The sequence below is a fragment of the Manacus candei genome, unplaced genomic scaffold (assembly GCF_025592945.1).
Source record: "Manacus candei isolate 608988 ecotype Guabito, Panama unplaced genomic scaffold, ASM2559294v1 h1tg000010l, whole genome shotgun sequence".
Taxonomy (NCBI): Eukaryota; Metazoa; Chordata; class Aves; order Passeriformes; family Pipridae; genus Manacus; species Manacus candei.
Genome location: NW_026138058.1, coordinates 6,467,538 through 6,492,630, shown reverse-complemented (window position 1 = coordinate 6,492,630; position 25,093 = coordinate 6,467,538). Strand labels below are relative to the sequence as shown.

The window sequence follows — 25,093 nt, the reverse complement described above, 5'->3', positions numbered from 1 at the left end:
CTGTCAGTCTGTAATTAATTGTTTTTCTCCTTGCAAACATATTGCTGTGGGCCTGGCCAGGCTCTCAGTGGTGCCTCCAGGTCAGCATGAGCTGTTTGTGTTCCAGGTAGATGTTTGCTATATAAGTGGTTGTTTATAACAGAATTGATAGTTCTTCCTCATCAGCTCATCAGCTAAACTAAGCATGGCAGCTTAAATAACCCCCCCCATGTACAACAGTTAGAAAACACTCCATTACTACTACAGGCCTTTGTCTGGGCAGGAGACAGAGACTTGAAATGTAAAATCTGACTGATCAATCTAAATACTGGCCCAAGTAGCATGGCCTTGAAGGCTTACTTCTACATGAAAATAGTTTAGAAAGACTAGAAAAACATCCATATGACAGGACTAAACCATATTTTCCATCCAAGATGCTCCCCAGCAAGCTCTGGGTTATCCAGAAGACTCACAATTGGCATGGTCTCTAAATCTGAGAGGAATTCCTTTAGGAACTTGGCAGAGGTCACATCTACCTCAAACCCTTTGCACTAAAGGCATCTTCACCCTCCAGCTCACCAGCATTTTCCTCATTCCACAGGAGCTGCTCCATGACATGGAGCATATTTTCCTGCATATTGCTTCAGTAACAGAGCACTTGTAATGCTGAGGAGGTTTAATGGGTTGGGTGCTGGTCAGAAGTTTGGGAATAGCTCTCTAAAATGTGTTTGAGGCACAGGGACAAAGGAAAGACAAACCCAGTGAAGGCTGCAGACGAAGGTCACAAACACAGTGAGAGCACAGCAAACCAGTAGCTGTTAAGGGCTGACTTCAGGGCAGCCTGAAAGAGGCTACACTCACCTGCAAATGGGTGAAAGTCACACAAAAGTATATGGTCTCTCTTGTGGTACATACAGAAAAAGGCATCAGATCTGATTCTGGAGAAGACAAGGTTATAGGGCAAAACCAGTGACACGGGATGAGGGTGCTCGTTTTGTCATTCATACTTGCTGTTTCCTATTTAAATTAGGAATTCCTCAAGGAGATGTTATTTGCTGGCAGCTCAGTGCTCTACAGGGGTCAGCCTTCTTGGTACCATCCTAACATAAAAAGCTATCAGACCAAGGTGTTAAGAAGTGAAAGAACTCTCAGGGGAGGAAGGCAGTGTTGCTTACGTCTGTCCTTGTGTATCTCTTGCTGATCAACTCTGTCGTCAGTCTGAAACACACTCTTGGAGCGCTCAGTTTTACAAAGTAGCAAAAGAGTTTTTTATTGCTTCTAACTTCTGGCTGTCCTGGTCACACCTGTTGCAAGTTAGATATTTGTCCTTTCCTCTGTATGGTCCCAAGATCAAAGCTTGTCCTCAGGTAACACCAGGATACTGTGAACTCCTGCTGAGTGGAATTTGGCCAGAACTGTGAAGATCCCTTTCACCAAGGTAGGGGACTTTGTCCTTCTGACATCCTTCCCCACCTGTTTTGGCAGCAGTAGGTTGGTTTCTTACTTGCCAATGCCACCTGTTTACAAATCCTAAGTCAGGGAGCCAAACCTCACAGGATGTTTAAAAATACCTTGGAACACTGGAACCAAGGTCTTTGCTGTTCCATGCCAGCACTGTATGATCTGGTTAGAGATCTATACTCTCTTCCACCTAATTTTTAGTTTCACCTACAGGATAAAACAGGATAGAAGATAACCTCAACTGAGACCATGTTGGTAGTCTTTTGGAGAACCCCTTGATGGTGGTAATATGTGGTTTGACCCATCATACTGAGGAAGAATTTGAGCTACAGACTCCAAACTCCCCAACACAGGGGTCAGCTGCCAGACCAGGTCTCCTGGCTGACATGGGGGAGGTGAGATGTCCAGTTCACAGCCTCCAGGAGAACAGCACCCAGGTCTACCAAGCTTTTAGTCAGTGGCTTAGCTAGGGAAAACCTAATCAGTGTTTTACTGGTCACCATGAAAACTGACACCTTCACCTACTGACATGTGTCCTGGACCTAGGGCTTTGTTGAAAGACGTTTAAATCCACATCTTAATAAGTCAAATAAAAATAGGAGGAGGAAGTGGGGCTGGAGATGGGGGAGGGCAGGGGCAGGGGAAGGGAAGGGTGATGATGGAATTGCACTGTTAGTTAACATGGAAAACTCTGAATTAGCTAAGTTTGAGGACACAGTGATAAGGAAGAACCCAGATGTTGCCTCCCAACTTCTAATACACCTAATTTCTGGAGTTACCATAAATGTTTTAGGCTGATGTCACAACACAATGTCAACAGCAATGTTTTAAATGACAAACCACGCCTACAAAGTGACCGTGTTTCTCCAAATTGTAAGGCAAACATTTTATCTCAGTTAAACCCTTAGTAGCCGTGTGGTTTTGCCCATCTCCTCAGGAACATTTAAAGTACTCTTCTTCTTATAAACAGTTTAAAGTCATAATGGTAAACATACAGGCCTAAAGCTAAACTTCCATTCCTTACACTTGTGTTGGTTATTTGCAACAATACCAGAAATGTTTACCAATCCACTAGCACAGTTTACACTGAAATCCCCCACTCATTTACCTCTTATGCCATGATTAATTCTTGGCTTAGACCAAGGAAGAGAGAGAAAAGGATACAGTATGCGCACCAACTCAGACCTTTTGCTGACTAAACTGCAGTTTCCAAACATGATTCAAAGAGCCAACCCAAGGTTCAGTGTTGCAGATTTCTCCTGGCTTTTTCAGTATTTTGCCATTCTTTACTGGTTCTCTTAAGAACCACTAAAGCCCAGAAAAGACATAGTGAAAGAGCCAAACGCTTTATGGGTGATAGCTCTTCCTGGACAGGTAAAGCAGGTGAGATGCTGCATGGCAAATTTCAGAGACAGCACTGCAGTGCTTTCTAGAGCCTTCTCCCTGTTGCTGTTTACTGTGTGCTTCTGGGACTAAGTTGAAGTCCATTATATCAGAACAGCTCACATCAAGATGCATGCCAAAAGGAGAGACTCTGGAGAACACAGAACGATGCTATACCAAGCAAAGAAAACTGTGCAAGATTCCACTTTCCTTCTTAAGTAGGATTTCAGGTCTCTAACTTTACAAATCACGCTTTTCAGCACTAAACATCAAATACAGATGGAGCATAAAACAAGAGTCAGTTTAGGTTATCATTAAGATTCACCAAATAGCAAGGACAACAGATAACCACATCAAGGCTTTAGACAAAACTGCCACTGTTATCAGCAGTAGGGCAATCCTGCAATAAAGATAATAAAAGTCACTGAGAGCCGCAAAAAAAAAAAAAATAAAGTTCCAAATACAGAAAAGAAGCACACAAGTTTCTAATTTTAATATAAACACTATTTTCATCTAGTTTTTCAACAGCCTTGGAAAAAGATGGGACCCTAGTGACCAACAGTCTGGAGATATTACTCAGCAAGGTCATAGCCTTCAAGAGTTTCCTCTGATTCCTTGAAACAGAACATGAGACAAATTATTCCTGCAGTTGATTTGGATAAAGAACTATCTCTGAAAATCTACCATTCAGCACCATATTCACAGAGTTGTTACTGCCAGATGATGAGTGTAACTGGAGTAAGAAGGATGGATTTCACAGGGAATTTGGTCAGGTATGTAGTCTGATAGAGATCTGGCTGTACTTCCAGTAAGACAAATATTATAATCTCAGTTAAGATGACACCAAACCTTGCATGTATGTCATCAATAAAAAGAGCTGTCTATCCTGGGTCCCCTGGAGTTGGTAATCGGCTCCAGAGCTATCTTTTTACAATTTCCCCATCATTTATATGATTTCGATTACTATAATCAGAAGGTGCAATTGAAGTTTACTAGCTGATACCTCTGCCTGTTAGATACACAAGTATTTCCTAAGCTCCTATTTGATGGGTAGGAATAGAAACAGCAGTATGGACCCATCCATGAAAAAAGGCCACTACCTAATGACCAATAAGCAGTATGGTGGAATATTTGGGCTTTACTCTTTGATGATTTTCTTTATTTAAGGTTTTCAGGCTGTAACTGTGAAGACTCCACACAACAGACACTGAAATCAAGGCATATTTCCTTGTGCCTTCAACAGAAGCCGGATTACAAAAGCTCCTATTTAAAAATAAAGAAAAAAAAAAAAGGGAATGTCTTTCCATTTTCCAAGTGTCTACAATTAGCCCACTTGATCGTATTTTCCAGTTGCTTTTGTTTTTTTGGAGTTTTTCGAATATATCTTTTTTTTCCAGAACCCACACACAGGAGTTCCACAATCTCATCACTGCCCTTTTAAGGACATTATCACCTTTTTCCAAAATGCCTGTGTCCTAGAGCACTCCCAAGGCACATCCTGGAGAGTTCATTTCCTCACGTGTCACACATGTATTTTTGTCTTTGTGGGAATGGATTTTGAGCTCTAAACCGTATTTCTGATAAAAAACAGGTGATTTTCATTCTATTTCCTCCTCTTTTATAGTCTCTTTGCTTACCTAGTCATCATTACTCCAATTTACTTTATTGCTGCTCTATTAATTTTTATATATATTTTTATTAAATACTTACTATGTGTTTCATAATGTCCCTTTAAAAGATGAGAAAAAAGTGCTGGAAAACCTTTGCCTTGCCTTTAGCAGTGCTCCCATCTTTGGGAATAGTGTTGGTGCTGATAGCGAGCTGTGTAATGGGGACCGAAGGAGAGAATGATTCATTCAACAACAGTTGCCAGGCCCATAGGTAGGAGAAAACATCATATTTAAGAGACTCAGTAAAGTTCTGGGGGTTAAACTTTCATTATTAAGTTATGTAATGTATGGTGAGTATGGGAACAAACACAACCTACACTCCTGACACGTGAATAAGGTGGAATCAAGATTTAGGCAAAGGGGTTTTCTCAGTGTGTAAAAAGCTGTTTGGATGAAAGGTGCACAAACCTGAGACAGGGAGAGGAAAAGAAGCAACAGAGATTAACTGTGTTTGCAACAGCATCTTGTTTAAGGCAAAGCACTATCTGAGTACAGCGTGTGTTTTTTGGTCATCCCTGCTGCTGTATCAAATATATGGTCAGAGCTTATGGGGGGATTATAATCAAGGATGGAATATATTTAATGGTACCAGCATGCTTAGAAGTCATCTCACCTGCACCCTCATCCGTGTGAAGTCACAATCACATGCACACACACACATGGGAAAACAAAGACAAACAAAAAAATTTAATCTGCACTTGTAATTAATTTGCACATCAATTTGGGATACTTTTAATGTAGTAAAAGTGGTCCAAGCCCATGTAGACAGTTATGGGTCATTGGGAATTACATAAATTGAAAAAAAGTTAGGATGCTTCTTCTCCAGGGCATTAAAACAACTCAGGTGGTCTTCATACTGATCAGTCTTTAAACTCACAGAGGCATAATAGTTACCTGCAGTAAGACCTCAAAGAAGACAATAGTTTTCTCAGTAAAGCTCCTGGTCATAAAATTCTCAGTGACTAGGGTAGGGTTCTGAAAGCATGTATGTAAGTGGTGTCATGGAGGGATCCATCTGGAGCAAACCGGCACCTAGCCTGGATTTTCCTCATGGTAAGTATGAGCAGTGAGCTACCACAGACTAATCTGTCTGAGGAACAAGCTAGTGCTTGGATAGGGCTGAATATCATTGTAGTTCTCACTTTCTCATTGCCTTCTCTGAAGCTAGAAGCGCACTCTTCCTTTTGCAGGAAGGGGAAGATGGTACATGCATTTCCCAGGAGACACTTATCGCACCATGGAGCAATTCCAAAGCCACTCGTCCTCCCATTTCTGTCCTCTCTTTTCTTAATGAGGGGATTTGGATTGTTTCCTAGTGAGTGTTTCTTCTAAACTCCTTCTCATGTTATTTTCACGGTACCTCATTTATTATATTCCTCATGTATGTAATTTTTTTGCATAAAACAACAAAGAAAGTTATCCCTACTGCATGAAAATATACAAAGCTATATCCTGATATGGGTACATCAGCTGTGTAGAGCTCTCAGATTTTTTGAGATAAACCTCGACCATTCCTTGTATTCCCATACAGCTGGTCCTTAAAGAAAATCTACCCTAGTCCAACTGGTCCACATGGGTTTACGCTCCTTTGTTAAATCTGTATAACAGCTACATAAGCAGCCCATTGCAAACTTTCTCATAATCTGGTCTGTGGAATGTTGCTGGCCCATCAAATCTTTTCAGTCTTTCTCTCCCATGCCTACAACTTTCTGCTGATAAATTTCTTAGAAGACACCTAAAAGACGCTTGGGACTTCCTAAACACCACAACTCCCTAGAAGAAGGTCAGTTTTGCCAGGAGGACTCCCTGGCAAATCCCTCCTCAAATCAAAACAAAGCAAGCAGTCCCCACCCCAGCTTAATCTTCCCAGGAAAGAGAAACTACCGGTCTTCCAGAAAAACCCCCATGGACATGGCTAGACCCAATGTGCTGCAGAGCATACTGATCTCTGAGACACCCTGAGAAGCAAAGAGACCCCACACAGACTCAAGCAGTGCCCCCAAGCTGTATCTCAATTTTCACTTTCATTCAGAGTAAACTGATGATTGAGTTTTGCTCAACTGACATTTTCAATGTCAATCTCTTTGAGGCTTAGACAGAAATGCAAGCACCACATCCTGCTGCACAGTTTGGTGTTTGATGTACAGCATGTTATTCATGTGGTGAAAGTGACAGGTTCTCAGGGAGCAGAATGTATAAGTTGGTAACTTATAACTTAACTGAATAAGTTGGTGCTGCAAAGGGGAGGTTTTGGGAACTGGGAACAATAGTATACGAGAAGGTGAGAGGTTGCAGGAAGTTCACATGCAATTTGTTCTTTTACCTAAACTCAAGAGGGGACTAAGGCACTTGATAACTTCTTAGCTGTATTTATCTGTATGAAAAAGCGTCTTCCTTTTCTGCACTACTGTAACACTTGCAAGGACTAGCAAACTTTGCTAAGCACCACACTGATAATTTGCAGAAATATAATGCCTGCCTGGAAGACCTTCTAACCACAGCAACTTTCTGTTTACTTTGCGACTGAACCTGTTTACCTCAACATTTTCTTCACATTCTGACCTGGAAGAACATGTTTTCAGTGAACCACAAAGGGACCTAGGATTTTGGGATCTGGTTAACTATTATTCCAGTTGTCCTCATTATTGCCCTTTTGTATTTTATGGTATAAGGGAGTAACAAGAGACACGTCTTGCTGCAGGAAGCAATACATTGATCTAACAGGTAATGATACCCCAGGGCTAGAAAGTGGAGAATCTCACCTTTTCCAAAGGTTTTGAGGAAGATACAAACTCGATTTTGAACCAAGAGACATATTGAAGTCCTTAGTGAAAATGAAACTCTACCTTTGCCCTGATTACAAAATCTAAAATGTTTGCAGCAAATTGTATCAAGAGTGGGTTGTTAGCTGGGGTTTTGCGTGGATGGGTTTGTTTTCTCAGTGCAGGACTACCCGTACTTCACGGATGGCTGTGGGGAAGGCTATCACAAAGAACAGAAACGAAACCAGGCCCATATGGCAAAGTTGTTGCAGTGACTTCCTTGAAATAATTAACGTTTAGGAGGAGGCTGCCTGCTGTTCCACATGTGAAACAACAACAGATGGGCAGCGTTATATTTCTCTGATAATAAAATGACCTAATGCTCTATTTAGAAAACTAGAAATACTTTTCCCTTACTGTTTACAGGTTTTAGAAATATCATGATAAGCAAACCCAGAGAGTTCAAAGCAATGATATAAAGGACAAGTGGATAAATAATGACCCAAGTTTGTTACGAAACATAGTGGAACTGTTGTATAGTTAATATAAACACAGATGACCTTTACTTTTGCTCATTTTCTTCCCTGAAACAGGAAACAGAAGATAATCTTTGTCAAACAGTAGAATCTTCCACTTTGCTTCTACTTTGGAACTGTGGGACAGATTACCATGCTTGTTTGGGAGTATGACAATGCTACTTTCTTTTCCAAGCACATGCTGAAAAAATGATATGAGTTTGGGAAGACAGAGATACAGCTTTGGATAACACAAGGATTGCACTCACTACACCAAAAAGCACCCACTCCCATTGCTCAAAAGGAAGGGGGGGGTCTAAAACCATAACCACAGTTCATGCTTATGTGGCTTGTGTATAAAGCACTCAACCAAGCAAATGGATTTTCTATATCAGGAATTATTTACGTTCTTTAGCATGAAGGAATGTGAAATTATTCTAGCTGTGAAAATTGTGACTGTTACCCAGCAATCTGTTTCCTAAAGAGGTTGTATTGCCCTTCTGCTCTTGTATTTGTTCTTTTCCTTGTGACAGCAACAAGGGACAAGGGAAACCTTGTGACAGAAAACCAACCCTGGAAAGCAATTCTGGGAGACTGTAAGTTCTAACTTTTAAGGCATGTTAGCTCCCTGATCTGCCTGGTCATACGTGCACAGGTACAGGATTTGGTATAAGACGCCAACAAGCAGCTGGGGACAGGGAGGTAAGGGTGAGAAGCACAGGACCAGCTCCTTATTTTCTGCACAGACCTTTACTGGATTAAGGAGATTTTGAGATTGACACCAGTGACTCATTTCTTTGCACTATTACAAGTGGCAGGACTCAGCCAAAAACTGGGTTCAAATAAGGTTTAAACCCAAAGCATTTTTCAATCTTTATTCTGAAACTGGCAAAAAAACTATTAGAAGGGACACATAGTTAGCTCCATTTTCGCTAGACAGACAGTAGTTGGGAGATCTGTATTGCTTCATAAATTTCTTTTGATATACTTGATTTTATGTACCAAAGTAAACTAGCAGAGACCCAGCATACAATCCAATTTTCCATCACATGAGTCCAGTGCTTTAATATTAATTTTTCTCAGCAAGATGTAAAGAAGGAACATGGTTCTCTCGTAGTACTTTTTCTCAGTCTCGTATTAAATCAGTGAAGCTCCTCCCCCAGGTGTGAAACCCTCCAACATAAGGGTGTAATAAACCATTTTGCTTCCTAGATTGACTGGACTATGCATTAGGAAGGGAAATCTCCTTTTGGGTGCCCTTCAGAAATCCTAAAGCACAATGAAACAGAGACAATGGACTTGCTGTACTATACCAGTACAGACCTCCCACCACTTCCTCTCTCCCACCACCAGCAAGGGTAAAACAATTCTGCCCTTTCTAGAGGTGCCAGATATCTTGGAGAGACTCATGATGTCAGAGAAAAAGTGGACAGGAAGACAACGTACAAGCAGTGGGTGGAAGGCAGATCTGTGTGTGGGACTGGGAATTACAGACCGAGGAGAGACACTGTTTTCTATACAGCAAGAGTCAGCAGCTGACTTCTGTGATGTCTTCCTTGGGTGTCAGCTCAGTAAAGCAGATATCTAAATCATCTGGGGAGATCTAGTGAACCTGGCCTTCGGGGTTATATCACCTGCATGTTATCCGAAATGGCACATTCTCAGCCCACTGGAGCCAAACACAATGCAAGGGATGTGCACTGTGTGCCCATCTCAGCTCTGACCAGGACTGAAAGCAATGCTGTCCCTGGGATTGGTGGTACCCTTTGCCATAAGTACGAGTAAGTGGATCCAGAAAGTGCAGTTATTGTCTTTGTTCTGATGTGAGCAGCATTGTATTGATATCTCATACTACAGGTGCTGCATACAGGTGCTTTTCATAGTTGCCTGTGAGTGTAATAGTGCTGCTTTGGAAAGCTGATTCAACTTTTATGAAAGAACACTGACTTGTGAGAAGATTACTATTGCCCTACTCTTGTCATCATGAAAATATTTTCAACTATCTGCATGGGATACCAATGAATCCCTATTGGAACAGGGAAGGATGTTGATATGAGAAGGACAGGTCCATCAGCTTGGGGATCTGCTAAGACATGAAGTAGATGGCACTTTAAGTGGAGGAAGCACTTCATCACAAGAATTCCCTGAATAACATCATGTACTAGTTTTCCTGGGTTATGCTTTAGCAAATCTCCAGAAAAATAAACACAAACAGCTCAGAGATAAATCACTTCTTGATGGAATGGAAAACAACCCTCCATCATTTGGCTGTATTGACCATAGTGACGTGGTCTTACAGTCATATCAAACAAAAACAATTGGTCCCAGGACAGCAGAAACCCCCAAACAGGTAGTTTTGCCAGTAAGGATCTGGTCTTTCATAGATAGATAGTGTGTTTCTCTTAACATTTTCAATTTCACTAGATAATGGGAGAAGCACAGAAATGAAAACAAAAGTCCCAGCTGAGCCTATGTGAAAATACGTTTCTTCATATATCCCACAGTGTTCAGCTTCTATTTAGTTGGTTGAAATCAAAGTGTTCAGATTCATTCCCTGAATCTAGCAAAACAATCTAGCAGAACACTATTTTTCTATGTTTTAAAAGAACATGCCTCAGAGTGGGGATGGAGCAGTTTCAAAAACGTGGGTGTTTTATTTTGATGTTGAAGTAGGGGTCGAAATCCTTGGAAAGCATACTGCTATTAGTAAGAGTTCAACAATCAAAAATTGAGTCAGCTACTCCCTTGCCCATGTCCTTCATCCCCTTCTGTTTTGAAATTAGCTTGGGAAATCACAAACCCACAAAACCTGCTGTTGAGAATTTTGTAGTGGCATTCTGCTTTTTTTACCAGATTTTATTTTAAATATTTTCTCCCGAACCACAGGTATGAGGTAGTTCTTTCTCTGTACAGAAGATAGGACCCTCACTTAGTAAGAGGGCGGGGGGAGCCGGAGTTAAAAGAATCGGCTGTGCTGCTGCTGCTGTGCCGTGATGGAGCTCCCGGTCATTTTGTAACAGTTCATGTCCTGCGAGGGCTACAATAAAAACGCAAGCTGGCGGGAGGAGTGCTGTTCTTTGACCTGGGTGGAAATTTCCTACAAGTTTGTGCAACATCCTTAGCGCTGTTAACAAAGATAAATGGCTATCAATTTTATGGAGTGCTTAACTCCTACAGGGTCTGCAAAGTTTCCCTGTATATTTACTGACCGCAGCTAGTGACCTTCCCACTTTCAGAGGAAAAAGGAGAACCAACAGCATCCCAGTGAAATACATGAGCACAGAGCAAGGCACAAGTGCACATCACAGGCTTTGGGCTTGGAAAACTTTGGTGGGAAGGTGGATTTTGCAGTGAATGACTAGGCTCTAATGCTATACCAGCCTAATCAAGCTCAGCACAGGCATTTCAGGGTCCTCTGGGGCAGCTGCTTGCCAATGAGGCATGTTCTGCTGCCGTTGAACGAGACAGGATGGAACACAGCTATCATTTTGTATAATGCATTGAGATCAGCAAAGCAACTGCACGCCTTCTTCAGCAGGTAAATATCAGCTAAGGACTTACACTGAAGCAACCCAAGCATTTTGCTAGCACAGGAAAAGAGATTCAGACGGCTCTAAGACTTTGGGAAAAGTGCCTTGACAATAGCCTTGGAAATTTAAAGTTATTACTATGAAGATTTAGACCAAAGCAGAGGTCAACCCTCAAAGCCAAGCCAGGAAAATCCATATATGAGGTTAAAAAATGTGTGTATCATGTTTATATGAGGAGCCTTTTTTTGCTGTTCTATGATAGGTAGCAAGAAATGAGCGATGCTTGAATAGCTTGTAGTCAATGCTGAGGCACTACAGGAACCTGTATATTTTATTTTTGTCTTTATTGGGAAAAAATGTTCTCTTAAAAGGAGAGGGAGAGGGAGAAGGAGAGGGAGAGGAAGGGGAGGATAGAGAAAGGGAGAGGGAGGGGAGGGGAAAGAAAGGTTTGGGAAGGTTTGGGAAGGTTTGGGAAGGGAAGGTTTGGGAAGGGAAGGTTTGGGAAGGTTTGGGAAGGGAAGGGAACTTTAAGTAAAAACCTAGGAAGGAAATGGTACCTAACTTGAAAGAAATTGGAAAAATCCAGGCAAAATATAGTTGAACCTACTTTGGTTTTATTTATCAAAGTGAAATGCAGGATGCACTGAATGGCCACATGGTCTCATTTCTGCTACTTAGTAACACTAATCACTCATGAAGCAGCAGTGTAAACATGCTGTTTCAGAGAAATAAGACTGATAATTTCACAATAGGCTGAACTGAAGGATGGATGGAGCCAGCATCCCATTGTTTCATTGCGTGATAGAGTGAGAACTCCCCCAATGAATCAACCCAGTGCTGTGTAAGAAAACCCGGTTACTTTTTAAATTTGAATTTAAATTCCTAGTGGGCTATATGTAACTACAACTGAATTTAAGAAGAAGCAACCCAGCAAAGGATCAAGTCCTTATCTTTGCACCACTGTGTGGGACTTCTGATTTATACTTGTGATGCAGAGCACATGGCAGATCTCTGTGTGCTGACTGCTTATCTCAGGAAGGCATACGTGGCACGGAGGAAAGACAGCTTTTCTTTCCATTGGATTGCCCATCAACTAGAAGGCAGCTATGTGACTTATATAGCTTCTGTCCCCTCCCTGTTTTCTTTATAGTACCACACTTCCCTAAAAAAAGACAGAAATCCCACTTGCTACAGCTTTGACCTTTCCAGCAGATGTGGCAGGCAGATCAGCACAGGACATCTGAGACCTCAGGAACTAGAGGAACACATGTTTCTCTCAGTAATGCTACAGCTAAAATCTGTCCGTGTTTGGTGTGGACATTGTCAACTTCTTACTTAAATATAAGCAGTGTTCCTCAAATGCATGGATATGTCGTAAGTCCCTCTGCTATCATCAGAAAGTCTCAAGAATCGCAATCATGTAGCTTTCTGTTTGGGCTGAAGTTTCAGTAATTTGCTGGTTTAGGAGAAATCAGCCCGGGATGAGAGAGACACTCCTTGCAAAATACTCTCTCATCCAGATGCAGAACAGTAAGCAACCTAGGTAAAGAGCTTTTCTATTAGTTCCTTTTTGCATTCAACAAAATAAAGAGACAAAGAAAGAAGGGTTTTTTTTTTTTACCTAGTTGAGAAATGGAGAAATTTCCAGGTGCGCAGACCTTGGGTCCTGGCTTTAGGATAAAAGTGCTCCAAATTCCAGTGTTTTGTTAATCTGACTTTTCCACTCATTTTTCCTTGCACTGAAGCCCCTTCAGAACCTTTAAAGAACTGTCATAGTTGGTTGTCAAAGTGCTTGCCCTACACTTCCCTCAGTGCATAATTTACCAGTGCTCAGCTTTTGCTAAACTGAGAGTGCAAAGCAGCACTTGATCTCTGACACAAGCTACTCCTGTGTTTCAGTGCAAACCTGGTGCCACGACAGAGTTGCCTATGAAGAAGTGCTAGCATCACTCCTCTCACCTCCTCACTGACAGCCAGGCTGCCACCAGGAGCGAGCAGCTTTGCCCGTGTTAATGGGCAAGGTGTCGGAAAGTCCGATTTTCAGCTCTGAATCAGCACTTTTCAAACTCATTCTCTGCACTGAGAGCACAAGGTTCAAAGTCTACAACTGTCCAAAGACTGCCTGTTTGAAAGGAAAGCGCTCCTGACCCCGGTCGCAGCACTGCTGTGAAGATGATTTGCACAGTTTGCCAAGTCAGCTGGCAGGAGAGCACAGTGCAAAGAGAAGACCCAAATTACTTGGTAAGGCTCTGCATTTTCATAGAAGCAGAAGGCCTAGAATGAAACTCATCAAGGACCTAGCCTGTAAGGGGCATTTTCACACCAAATGGAGTCCACCAGAAAGTTCACAACAGGAGAATATGAGCAGATGAGCAGAATTTTCTGGCCAGTCTCTAAAGCAGAAATCAGTGGGAAAAATGAAAGGAGCAGTGCGGAGTGATGGATAATTTCCCATTACTTTTTATGAAGGAGAGCTTTTGTTGATTCAGAAGCGAGTGTAACAGTCTGATATGTTGTTTTCAGGTGCCAGATGCCATCACATCTCCCATAAAACCAGACTGGAACATTTTTAAACAGAGCTGTCTCAATTGTCAAACACTATGATTTGTTAATGGGAAGCACAACCAAAAGAGACGTTAAAGAGAATATTTCACATTTTCCCCTTTCTTTCTTTACATGGTAGTTAATAAAAATCCCCCAAAACTGTCATGGACAACACTTTATCCAGAGGAACTGGACAGACCATGAGGTAACACAGAAGTGCCATCAAAGTTTATTCTTCACACATCACAAGCACCATCTGCTTTGGCTTGAGGAGACCTCTAAGAGGACTCAGAAGTTCATCTGCTACATTTTGCAGCCTCCTATGGCAAACTCTGGTGGTTTTTGCAGAGCTAGCTGAAGTCTGCCTTTGATGTGTCCAGAGCAGGGTGACATACAGATGGCAGAAGATGGTTGGGTCCAGGCTTGTGGCCTGCCAATATCCCAATGTCCTGTGCTCTGCTGCATTAGGAGGCACTTGATCCTAACTCCATTCTGATATCTTTTCAGACAAGGGTCTGTAGGCACCTAGGAACCTGTGTCTCACTGACTGGCGAAAGTTTTTAGTTTCATAGTCATTTTCCAGATGTTGGCAATAAACTTAAATCACTGAGGTGGTTTAAAAAATATTCCTTTAATTTGTTTGCTTCACATCATTCATGCAGTATTTCTTTCCTAGTTCTTGTTTTTGCAGCAGAGACAGTGAATTTTCAAGTTCCTCTGACAGACCTTTAATTAAAACAAATTACACACAAGCTTAGGCTTTTTACTAAAAAATGTTTTTGGAAGATCTCACCTTTTTCTCTTTCTTCTTTAGCTTCACTAGTGCTAACATATTGCATGTACCTAATCATTTGTGTTCCTCACCTAACATCATGTTCAGATCATTTCTGAAGAAACTGCATTACAATCTAAAAGAGCCAGTCTGTCTTGTCTAATATTAATGACTATGTTTGGCAGACGAAGACAAACAGTACAGGTCATTCTTTTTAGTGACATTGCACCATCAGAAACATCTCAGTAGGTCATACAGTCCCTCATCTATTAATTTCAAGCTGATCCTGAACACGTGTTGAGAAGTTGCATTGCTCATTAGTACATAGCAATGCTGCCTTGTTTATCAGCCTCAACAAAATACAGCTCACAGTCAAACTGGAAAAAAACAAGGAAATGAAAACAAATGTCTCAGGGAATGCATTCACTTTCGTGTTGGCTTTCCCGTCCCAGATTATGGGATGTTGTTGCACTGTACAGAAGTTTAGTCTTTGTTGTATGTTCTTAAAGTCACTCCTTTGGATCATAGGGCACTGAAGTAGGGTAGAGACATTGTCAATGGTCAGATATCCGGGGCAAATGATGGATAATCCAGATATGGGGGACAGGGGAAAAAGCACTCTACAGTTTACACTGCCTGTAAATTAGGTTAACCTTAGCACAATATGCTATCCATCATAAAATGGATCATAAATGCAGAGAAAGAAAAAAAAAAAGTTGAGTCTGTTTTACTTTTTAGCATGGTTAATTCGCAAAGTGGGTGATCCGCTCATGGATACTGGGGGTTTGACTATAAAGGACAAATATGAAAAATGGGTTTAGTTAACATTTCGAAACACATTTATTGCTTCCTATTGTCATCAAGTATTTATCACAGCACTATTCTGATCTTTAATTAAAATTTTTTTTTTAGTGAATATGATTTTATAAAATGTCACACTCGTATTACACATCGAGTAGACTGAACTGTGCACAAAGCAGTGTTGAGTTACAGGAAGAAGTGACATCAACAATTTATTTTTTTTAAATTTTGTTGCTGCAGGTATCATGTGGAAGGGAGTGATCAACAGCTACATTCATCTGTGTTGAGTTCCACTGAAATACCTGAGCCTAACATTTCCTAGTAGCAACTCCAGGAGGTTGTCTGCTCATTTCTTTACTTAAGGTCAGTGAATCGCTTCCCCTTCAGCAGCACTTTACTTTCTTCATGGATTAGGAGGTCAAATGCAGTGTGATCTGGTTACTTATAATTACACAGCGGAGTTATCCTCTGTGTATTTATCCAACAAGAGACTTGGGACCAGCAACCAGATATTACAAACTTTCTACATTCAGTCATTTGGAGAGGGATTAGAGCAGAGCATTGGGGGGAATCCAATTAGTAGAAGGTGGGTACCAATCAGGACTTACTGAATGGTGTGCTTTTTTTTCCTGTCAGCATAGCAGCTTCGCATTTATCAAGGCCAACAACGTCCAGTGTTTGTGCAGTACTACTTCTCTGGACTTTAGAAGAAATACCCGTGCAGGCTGAGGAGCAGAAGAAGATTCTGTACTTAACCACGAGCATAGAACTGAGTTGCATAAGTTTCTTCCTATATTACAGTTCCATTTATAAATAGTTTATAAAGCATTAATACATTATTAGTAGACATTAACCAACAGTGATAAAGTTTGACAAGTTGTTTATAAACACTGGCTTAGAATTAGCTACATTACCTTCTCCTGCTTTGTTTATAGCCATTTACAGCATAGACTGATCATGCCTATAACAAGCTCAAAGCTGTAATTAATCACATACTGATCTTGTAAGAATGTAACCTTAAAATAAAGCCTGGCCAGCTCTTCCCCTTTTCAGTTTTGCAAGCAAAGCCCCAGAAGTCAGAGGCTAGCTCCTGCACAACTCAATTCTAAACAATAGGTAGTGCCTGGATTGAAAGGGCTTCAAACTCATTTTCAGAACTACCAGTACTTTTCACAAGCCACACATTGCTCTGAGCCAGCTTTGATACCAGAACATGGTAACATGGACAGCTTTGCAGATGACATAGGTATATAGACAAACTATCATGTGAAAGAAACACTTTTTGAGGACCAACGATTACACAAGAGCGAACAGACGACAAACCTTTTCTTGGAATTACGGAAGCTCAATGGATTTTACGGTCGAAAGCAAAACAAGAGTAGAGTCTGAGAGCTTCTCTGAAGTGAGGCTTTTTCCAGCATACCCTAGACTACAGGAGTTGCAGCAAACACATGTACACCCTGCGGCAGATGTTTTAAGCCATGAGGGTTTATGATGTATTGCTGAGGCATGCGCAGAATTAGCTAGCTCAGAAATCCAGGTCCATGAGTACTGCAGAACCATACAAGCCTGTGATATTTATGGAGGGCTTTCTCAGACACTGGGGCTACACTGAATTTTTCCTGAAGGTCAGCTACAGGTGCTACACCAAGGCAATGCTGCTGCTGCCATGGGAAGCAAGGTAAATGCTGAAATTTCAAAACTGGTCTGGAGACTGCTGTTCCCACCAGCAAGGGCAGAGTTGACTGCTTCTGGAAGTTTCTGTATGCCTAAGCCATCCATCTGAATCCATCCTTCCTCCAGTAGCACTAGCCAGTGCCACCTCCATCAAAGGTGTCAATCAGGGTCAGAGATCACAATGAGTGCACATTTCAGCCATACATATAAATATATATATATATATATATTTATATATAGCACTAGCTCATGGACCTGCCCATCTGAAGAGCTAGCTACTCCAAGTTCAAGGCACCTGTGGAGCTATGGCACTGCACTTGTTCAGCTGCATCTCCTGTTATCCACAACAGTATCACCACAACACCACACCCTGCTGTGCAGGCACAGTCCCTTGCTTATTGAGGCCCCGTAGATGTCACTGAGATGCACCAAAGAACCACAGCCTTAGACATCAACCCTTTGTGAAAGCTACAAAGGAAATAAAATTACTTTTATATATGCAGAGATACCATCTAATAATTTATAGCTAAATTCAGTGCAGCCATTTTTCTTTTGCTAAATTAGTGTCATTGCTACTTGCAGAGCAGCAAGTGCAAGAGTTAGTGAAAGCCTCTGTATTTATTTAACCAGGGAAAGAACCCTTGAGATGTATACATAGCAGATTAGTCAAACTGAGCAGAACATTCTGAAAATTACTGCCTCAAGATGAATTCTTTGATTTCTTACTGATGAACTCTATGGAGGAGTTATCAATGCAAAGGGAAGGAAATCTTTTAAAAGTCCCAGCCGCTTGTAAAAATTCTGAAATAAGCTCCACTAAGTTAAAAGTGTTTAGGAAAAGAATGTAATTCTAGTTTCTAGTCACCATTGCAAGACAGATTTATAATGACTCATAAAGTATTCATTTGATTATATACTGCTGTATTGTTTTCAGCACCCTATCATAGAAGAGTCTGCTGTCTTCACTAATGTTTACTGCAAGCTTTCAAATGCTTTTGGACTTGATGGCTTATTTGTTTTGGGTCTTTTTTTTTTAAACGAGCTGTTTCGTTCTAGTAGTAACACAGCAGTTCAGTAGTAGTAGATGGAAGTTCAGATGGAAGTTAAGAGCCAATTGCTACTTCCATTCCAAAATGTTTTTCTGGAGTTGAAAGCACATCAGGTTGGAATTTGACATATAGGCCCAAACATATTTTTAACTTGCTGTATTCCATTAACTTATTCCTACAGATGCTATACATGAAAGTACCAGATGACATTTGTTCAGACTTCCTGCAGAATAAGACTTATATTATTCTGAAGAATAATAGTCACTTAATCCTTTGTGTGGATGGCTGCTCTCAGCAATTAGTAAGCAAATGCAAACAGCTGAATTATTTAGCTTTGCAAAGTGGCTGATGTTAAGCTTGATGGTTGAACTGTACAAGCGTATGTCTGCTGAAATCAGGGCAGCAACAAATGTCAAGTAAACAGCAATTATCCCACAGCTATTTGGCATTTTAGGTATTTCTCATGTGAACGTGACAGTAATTTTAGGGGGGTTACAAATTTCAAGAAGGATGAGTTTTAAAAAATGCACAATAATAAGGATTTTAGTTTATATATAAGCTTAAGTTTCTAATATCAAATCATGTTCCTTTTTTAAAGAATTCTTTATTGGAGTTCAGAAGAAATGAAGTTTAAATTTTAAAATGTATTTTTTTGTACACGGAATTAAAATAATTTGGTTTTTTTCTTCCCTTTTCTTCTGCTGCCAACTTCCCACTCAGATTGTGTACACTTTGGATGCTGGTGCAGCAGATGTATTTGGCCAGAAAAAAACATGCCTTTTAGGCTACAGCAGTAGTATTTGTTTTCAAAGTCGCCTTTATGTCCCAAAGACCTTTCTGCAGGATCTCTGTCATTGCCTCTTGAACTGTTCTAGGTGGGGCTTGTTCATGCAGAGCAGGTAGTTGCAGAGGAGGGAGTTTCCTTTGCATCTCCTCATGTACCTGCTGTTCTGCACAGCAGAACCACCTCTGTGACCAGTCCCCTTGAACCACCCCCCAAAGTATGCAGAAAGTAAAGGATTTGCACTTTTGGATCTAGTATCTTCACTCAGGATATGGAGACAGCTCTTCCACCAGTGCAACAAACTCCAGAGACAGCAAAGGAAGATCACCCTATTTGGAAAATCAGAGCTATGAAAAATTAATATCCTTGCTGCATGGCAGAGTCAGTAGCCTTGAATAACTGCCCTTACTCCTGTACACAGGAAGTGGCTACAGGTTTCTTCTCAATTTTTTTCCTCTGTTGTGCACTTGGGAAATGAATGGAGAAGGCTGCTTTCCACCACCTGCATGGTGTATGGGAGGATCTGCTTCTGGGAATGTTATGATTAATAACTATGACAGGGAACTCTTATGGTAAGAGGTTTCTGAACATCTCTGAGACATCTGAATCACGATGTTATTCATAATGTGCAACCTAAAACCTGATAACTAAATATGGGGTTAAAGTCAACTTTCTGCAAAGCTTTGATGGATGCTGTTCCAAAAGGCTGGAAGATTGTTTAGTTGTCAGCTACCGATGAATAATCATTCTTAGTCACTATCCAGTGACTCAGCCTGTAAAATCCCAAGAGGCTGTCACGTCTTCTATGTATACTAGTGGATAAACCTCCACATCTGGCAGCCAGGACATCATTTAGGCAAAGATGCTGTTTATGAAGCAATCTTTGGACACAGTGAAACAGTCTTCAATAGGTACAGTGTGAGGTCATGGCAATCTGGGGTATCCCTTATCTTAGAGATGTCAGCTGTGCTAAACACGGACTTGGAACATGGACAAGGAAAGACCAAAAAACTCAGAAGCCCAATTTGGATCAGATGTTTTCCCTGCCTTCTTCCCATTCTGTTGCTAAAGCAAGACTGAGAAATCTCAGTCAGGAAAGGATGGCCCACTTTCTCGGCCTTGTGCTTGAAACTGCAACATAAAAGAAAAACGAGCTCTCTTGACAACTCTGTCAGTGATGCTTAGAAATGCTGGGACTTCACCGAGCCCTTGAGACAGATGAAGGAGGTGCACAATGCTCAACGAGGACCAGTTGTGCTCTTCAGGTCTCATTTGCCACAGTTTCATCCAGGGGGGTGAAGGAGGACAGTCTCTACTGACAGAATGCTGCAGGTCACCTCAGTACAGATGTAATTAGACTGGAAAAACTAGAATATAGCCATCCTATTTTGTGCCAAATGTAGCAATGGGAGAAGGCAGTATACTCATACTTTGATGCCAGCAAAATACTCCTGGTGTAGCTATAATATGTATCTTAAGCACTTTGGAACAGCAAGAGTGATTTTTCCTATACTTTTGCAGTGTATATACAGTCTGAAGCTATATTTAAGACAATAACTGAAGATGTCGTTTTCTAAAATTCTGAAGAAATTTTTTTCTGACAAGGCCAGAGATACCACTACTGCTGAGGCTACTATTCACTGGACAATTTGGTTCTTCTGCCAGAGGACATAAAATAACTACCTTGGTTCCTGGTGTGGAAGATAACTTCCTGACACGGTAATTAAGCCTACCGGGCATGATGCCCTGCTAGACCAGCTGCTTATGAACAGAGAAGGGAGTTGTGATAGCTGGAGGCCATTGTGGGCACAGTGACCACAAAATGGTAGAGTTTTCAGTTCTTGGTGAAGTAAGGAAGGGATCAACAAAACCTCTGCCTTGGACTTCCAGAGGGAGGACTTTGGCCTACTCAGGTCGCTGGTTCAGAGAGACTCTTGAGTATCAGTTCTTAATAACAAAGGGGTCCTGGGCAAAGGGAAACCTGGATGTCCTTTAAGAAGGGAATCTTGAAGGTGTAGGAGCAGGCCGTGCCCATGTGCCAACAGACGAGTTGTGGGGGAAGAAGACCAGCCTGGTTGGACAAGGAGCTTTAGCAGTGACTCAGGTTAAAAAAGAGTGTTTATAACCTTTGGAAGGGGCAAGCAGTTCAGGAAGAGGACAAGGACATTATTAGATCATACGAAGAGAAAACTATAAAAGCGAAGGCTCAGCTAGAACTCAATCTGGCCACTGGTGTAAAATAAAATAAAAAGCCTTTTTATAAATACATAACAGCAGAAGGAGTGCCAAGAAAATTCACTATTCTTTGTCAGACCTGGGGGTAGAACACAGTCACCAAGGATGAGGAAAAGGCTGAGGCACTTTATGCCTTCTTTGCCTTGGTCTTTAACAGTAAGACCAGTTATCCTCAGGGTCATCAGCCCCCTGAGCTGGTAGACAGGGACAGGGAGCAGAATAGATGCCCTGCAGCCCAGGAGAAAGTTGCTGAGGACCTGCTGTGCCTCTTAGACACTCACAAACCTGTGGGACCAGATGGATCCATCCAAGGGTACTGAGAGAGCTGGCAGAGGAGCTCGCCAAGCCACTCTCCGTCATTTATCATCAACCCTGGTTAACTGGGGATGTCCCAGATGACTGGAGATTGGCAGATGTGACAGCCATCCACAGCAAGGGTTGAAAGGAGTATCCAGGGAACTGCAGGCCTGTCAGGCTGATCTGGGTGCCAGGGAAGGCTGTGGAACAGATCATCTTGAGAGTGGTCACACGACACATACAGGACAACCAGAGAATCAGGTCCGGCCAGCGTGGGTTTAGGAAAGACAGGTCTTGCTCGACCAACCTGATCTTCTTTTATCACAGGGTCACCCACCTAGTAGAAGAGGGAAAGGCTGTGGACACTGTCTACCTGGACTTCAGCAAAGCCTTTGATTCTGTCTCCCACAGTATTCTGGAAAAGCTGGCTTACACAGGTGCACTCTTTGCTGGGTTAAAAACTGCCAGGATGGCTGAGCCCAGAGAGTGGTGGTGAATGGAGCTACACCCATTGGTGGTGTTCCTCAGGGCTCAGTAGCTGTGCCAGTCCTGTTTAACATCTTTATTGGTGATCTACATGAGGGGATTGAGTGTGCCCTCAGTAAGTTCATGGATGACACCAAGTTGGGTGGGAGGGTAGGAAGGCTCTGCAGAGGGATCTGGACAGGCTGGATTTATGGACTGATATCAATGCCATGAGGTTCAACAAGGTCAAGTACTGGGTCCTACACTTCAGCCACAACAACCCCATGTAGGCTTGGGGCAGAGTGGCTGGAAAGCAGGCTAGTAGGAAAGGACCTTGGGGTGCTAGTTGACAGCCAACTGAACATGAACCAGCAGTGTGCCCAGGTGACCAAGAAGGCCAATGGCACTCTGGCCTGTATCAAGAATAGTGTGGCCAGCAGTACCAAGAAAGTGATTGTCCCCCTGTACTGAGCACTGGTGAAGTTGCACCTCGAGTCCTTTATCCAGTTCTGGGCCTTTCACATGCTTTCACCTGCAGAAAGACCTTCAGGTGCTGGAGCATGTCCAGAGGAGGGCAACAAAGCTGGTGAAGGGTCTAGAGTGTAAATCTTATGAGGAGCAGCTGAGGGAGCTGGGATTGTTCGGCCTGGAGAAAAGGAGACTCAAGGGAGACCCTATCACTCTCTACAACTGACTGAAAGGAGGTTGTAGGCAGGTGGGAGATTAGTCTGCTCCTAAGCAACTAGTGACAGTTGTTTGGGAGGTCATCTGGTCAAGAGGTCAGAGCCTCAAGCTGTACCGGGGACATTAAAGATGAACATCAGGAGGAATTTCTTCACAGAAAGGGTTAAGCACTGGAATGGACTGCCAAGGGAGGTGATAGAGACACCATCCCTGGATGTGTTCAAGAAATGATGGACACGGCATTTGATACTATGGTCTGGTTGACAAGGTAGTGATCAGTGAAAGGTCTCAGAGTCTTTTCCAACCTAAACGATTATGTGATTCTGCAATACAAACCCAAAGTATTCTGAACTTTTATAGGTCTGTGGGAGGATTTTGAGTCTGGTCTACTGAAAAAAACCACTGAGAACAGAACATTATTTTATTCTCATTTCACTCAGATTTATTCAATTGCCACAGGTTTAAAAGAAAAAACTGTGTGCAGCAGTCAAGTATTTGAGAAATGGCAATTTCTCAGTCAGGTTCAGGAACTTCATTGAAACAGTATCTGTTCACATTCCCTTGAAATCTCCTTCCCAAGGACAGCATTCACATGGTGGGACAGGATCTGGGAAGCTCTTGCCAAGGTAAAAGCATTAGGGGAATACATAGGCAGATGTGACCAGTTGCAGGGATCACTGGGACAGCTCTGCAGAGTAACATCTGGCATGACATGATGAAGTAGGAAAGTGTTTTCTTTTTCTGGCTCTAAACAGTGTTAGTCACAGTGAAGATCATGTGCTGGTACACTGTGGTGATCCAGGCCAGTGTCTGCCAGGGGGTAAGGAACATTCAGTTTCCCTACAAATTCCCTATGGTATGTTGCATGTCAGGTGGAATATCCTTCTCTGCTGCCTGTGAGGCATCTCAGTTCTTTAAGCAGTGACAATGATTCAGATCACAGGCAGAAGGGAAGTGTGAATGTTAGCCCAAAAAGGTAGATCTTGATTGTATATGCCTTGGAGATAAACATGTGCAAGAAACAAACTAACTCCATTTTAGAAACAGGAAGACAGTCTCCTGACAGACAGATGGGATGGCAGAGCTAGGTTCCCTAATTCACTGCCACCTTCCCTGCACGGGTTACTGCTGGCCTTGCTGAGCAAAGGGCAGGATCCAGCTCTGTAGGGCAGACTGGTGAAGGCTGGCTTTGTCCTCCCAGTGGAGCTCAAAACAGCAGACACAGGTAGACATGGATTCTTATTCCTGTCCAGCGCGCATCTTCAAAGACAAATACCAGCTTCTGCAGACAAAGGACTACAGCAGTAAAACTACCATTAAATCAGCACTTCAACAAACTTTCCACTCTCAGTTCTCTCAAGGTCCTCCTAACTACATGCAATTTGGAGATAAGGTATCTGAAGTTCTGATCTTGGGGTTTCTGTTACCACTAAAACCTCCTGACAGAATTACAGCTGTATTAGTTACAAATATGAGATTATCAAGATCTGTATCTCAAATGTAAAAAGGAAAAAGATTAAGCTCTTACTATCAGTATATATTTGCATGGACAATTAAACAAGAACTTTAAACTTGCATTATTAAGCACTGAAATTTTAGATAATGCCTGTGTCTACAGTTTAGTTGTTTTTTTGTGGATGGATCATGATCCAGGCTTCAACAGCCTGACCTCAAATTTATGTAGTGCTTAGGGGACAAGTAATGTGGTTTATTCAGTAAGAATATATTGTTATTTCTCTCTCATTCCAAAGTGTGGAACTGTCCCCCATTTTAATGTTTATGTGTTGCCCTTTCTCCAATTTTCCTTCATTCTCCAGTAGTTACAAAGTATTTAGAATTGGATGAAAATTAGATGCTATTTATTTCTTCAATTATTATGGCTTTATTCTATTATCTGAAAGCTTCATAAAGATGCAATTATCACCATGATGACACCAGAGGCTATTACCTGATTTTCACAGTGGAGGATGAGAGGCACAGAAGTAATAATACATTTAGGGTGTGCTGTTTGAGATAGGTTGGACCTATCTGGTTTATCAAAGGAGTTAATGTTACACACAGCTATGAGATCCAGGCCCAGTTCTGTGTTACTTCCCAAGGGCTTAGCACACTTAAAAAACCAGAATGCTAGCTCTCAAAATTAATGTTCTCTTCTCCAGGGAAGGGGAGGGAAGTGGAAGGGAAAGGGAAAAGGGAAGGGAAAGGGGAGAGAAGAGGAGGAGAGAGGAAGGGAGGGGAAGGGAGGGGAGGTGCATCCCACCTCGCTTTTCCTCTAAACCAGGTGAGCATGGTCACTTTCTGAGTTCATTTCTTCATCCATCAGGGAGAGCCTATGTGAATCCCTACACCCATTGCTGATTCAACCTTGGTCAACACTTCTGAAAGTGTTGGTCAAACTTCTTCCTTCAATCCCAGTGTTAATTGACACATCTACGTTGCTTCCTGGGGTAGATGAAGGACTTCTTGCAATTGAAGGGGAATCTCA

At 41.9% G+C, this 25,093-nt stretch overlaps 1 protein-coding gene and 1 long non-coding RNA gene across 3 annotated transcripts in view; both read right to left on the bottom strand.

Annotated features, from left to right (window-relative positions):
* NRG1 (neuregulin 1) overlaps nt 1-25,093 on the bottom strand; it is a 451,521-nt gene that overhangs the window by 216,485 nt on the left and 209,943 nt on the right. The window lies entirely within an intron of this gene.
* LOC127466613 (uncharacterized) lies at nt 3,959-7,289 on the bottom strand. The gene is made up of 3 exons (XR_007902794.1): nt 7,256-7,289; nt 4,534-4,644; nt 3,959-4,086 (listed from the first exon to the last, which is right to left on the bottom strand). It is a non-coding gene; the product is annotated as an uncharacterized LOC127466613 (long non-coding RNA).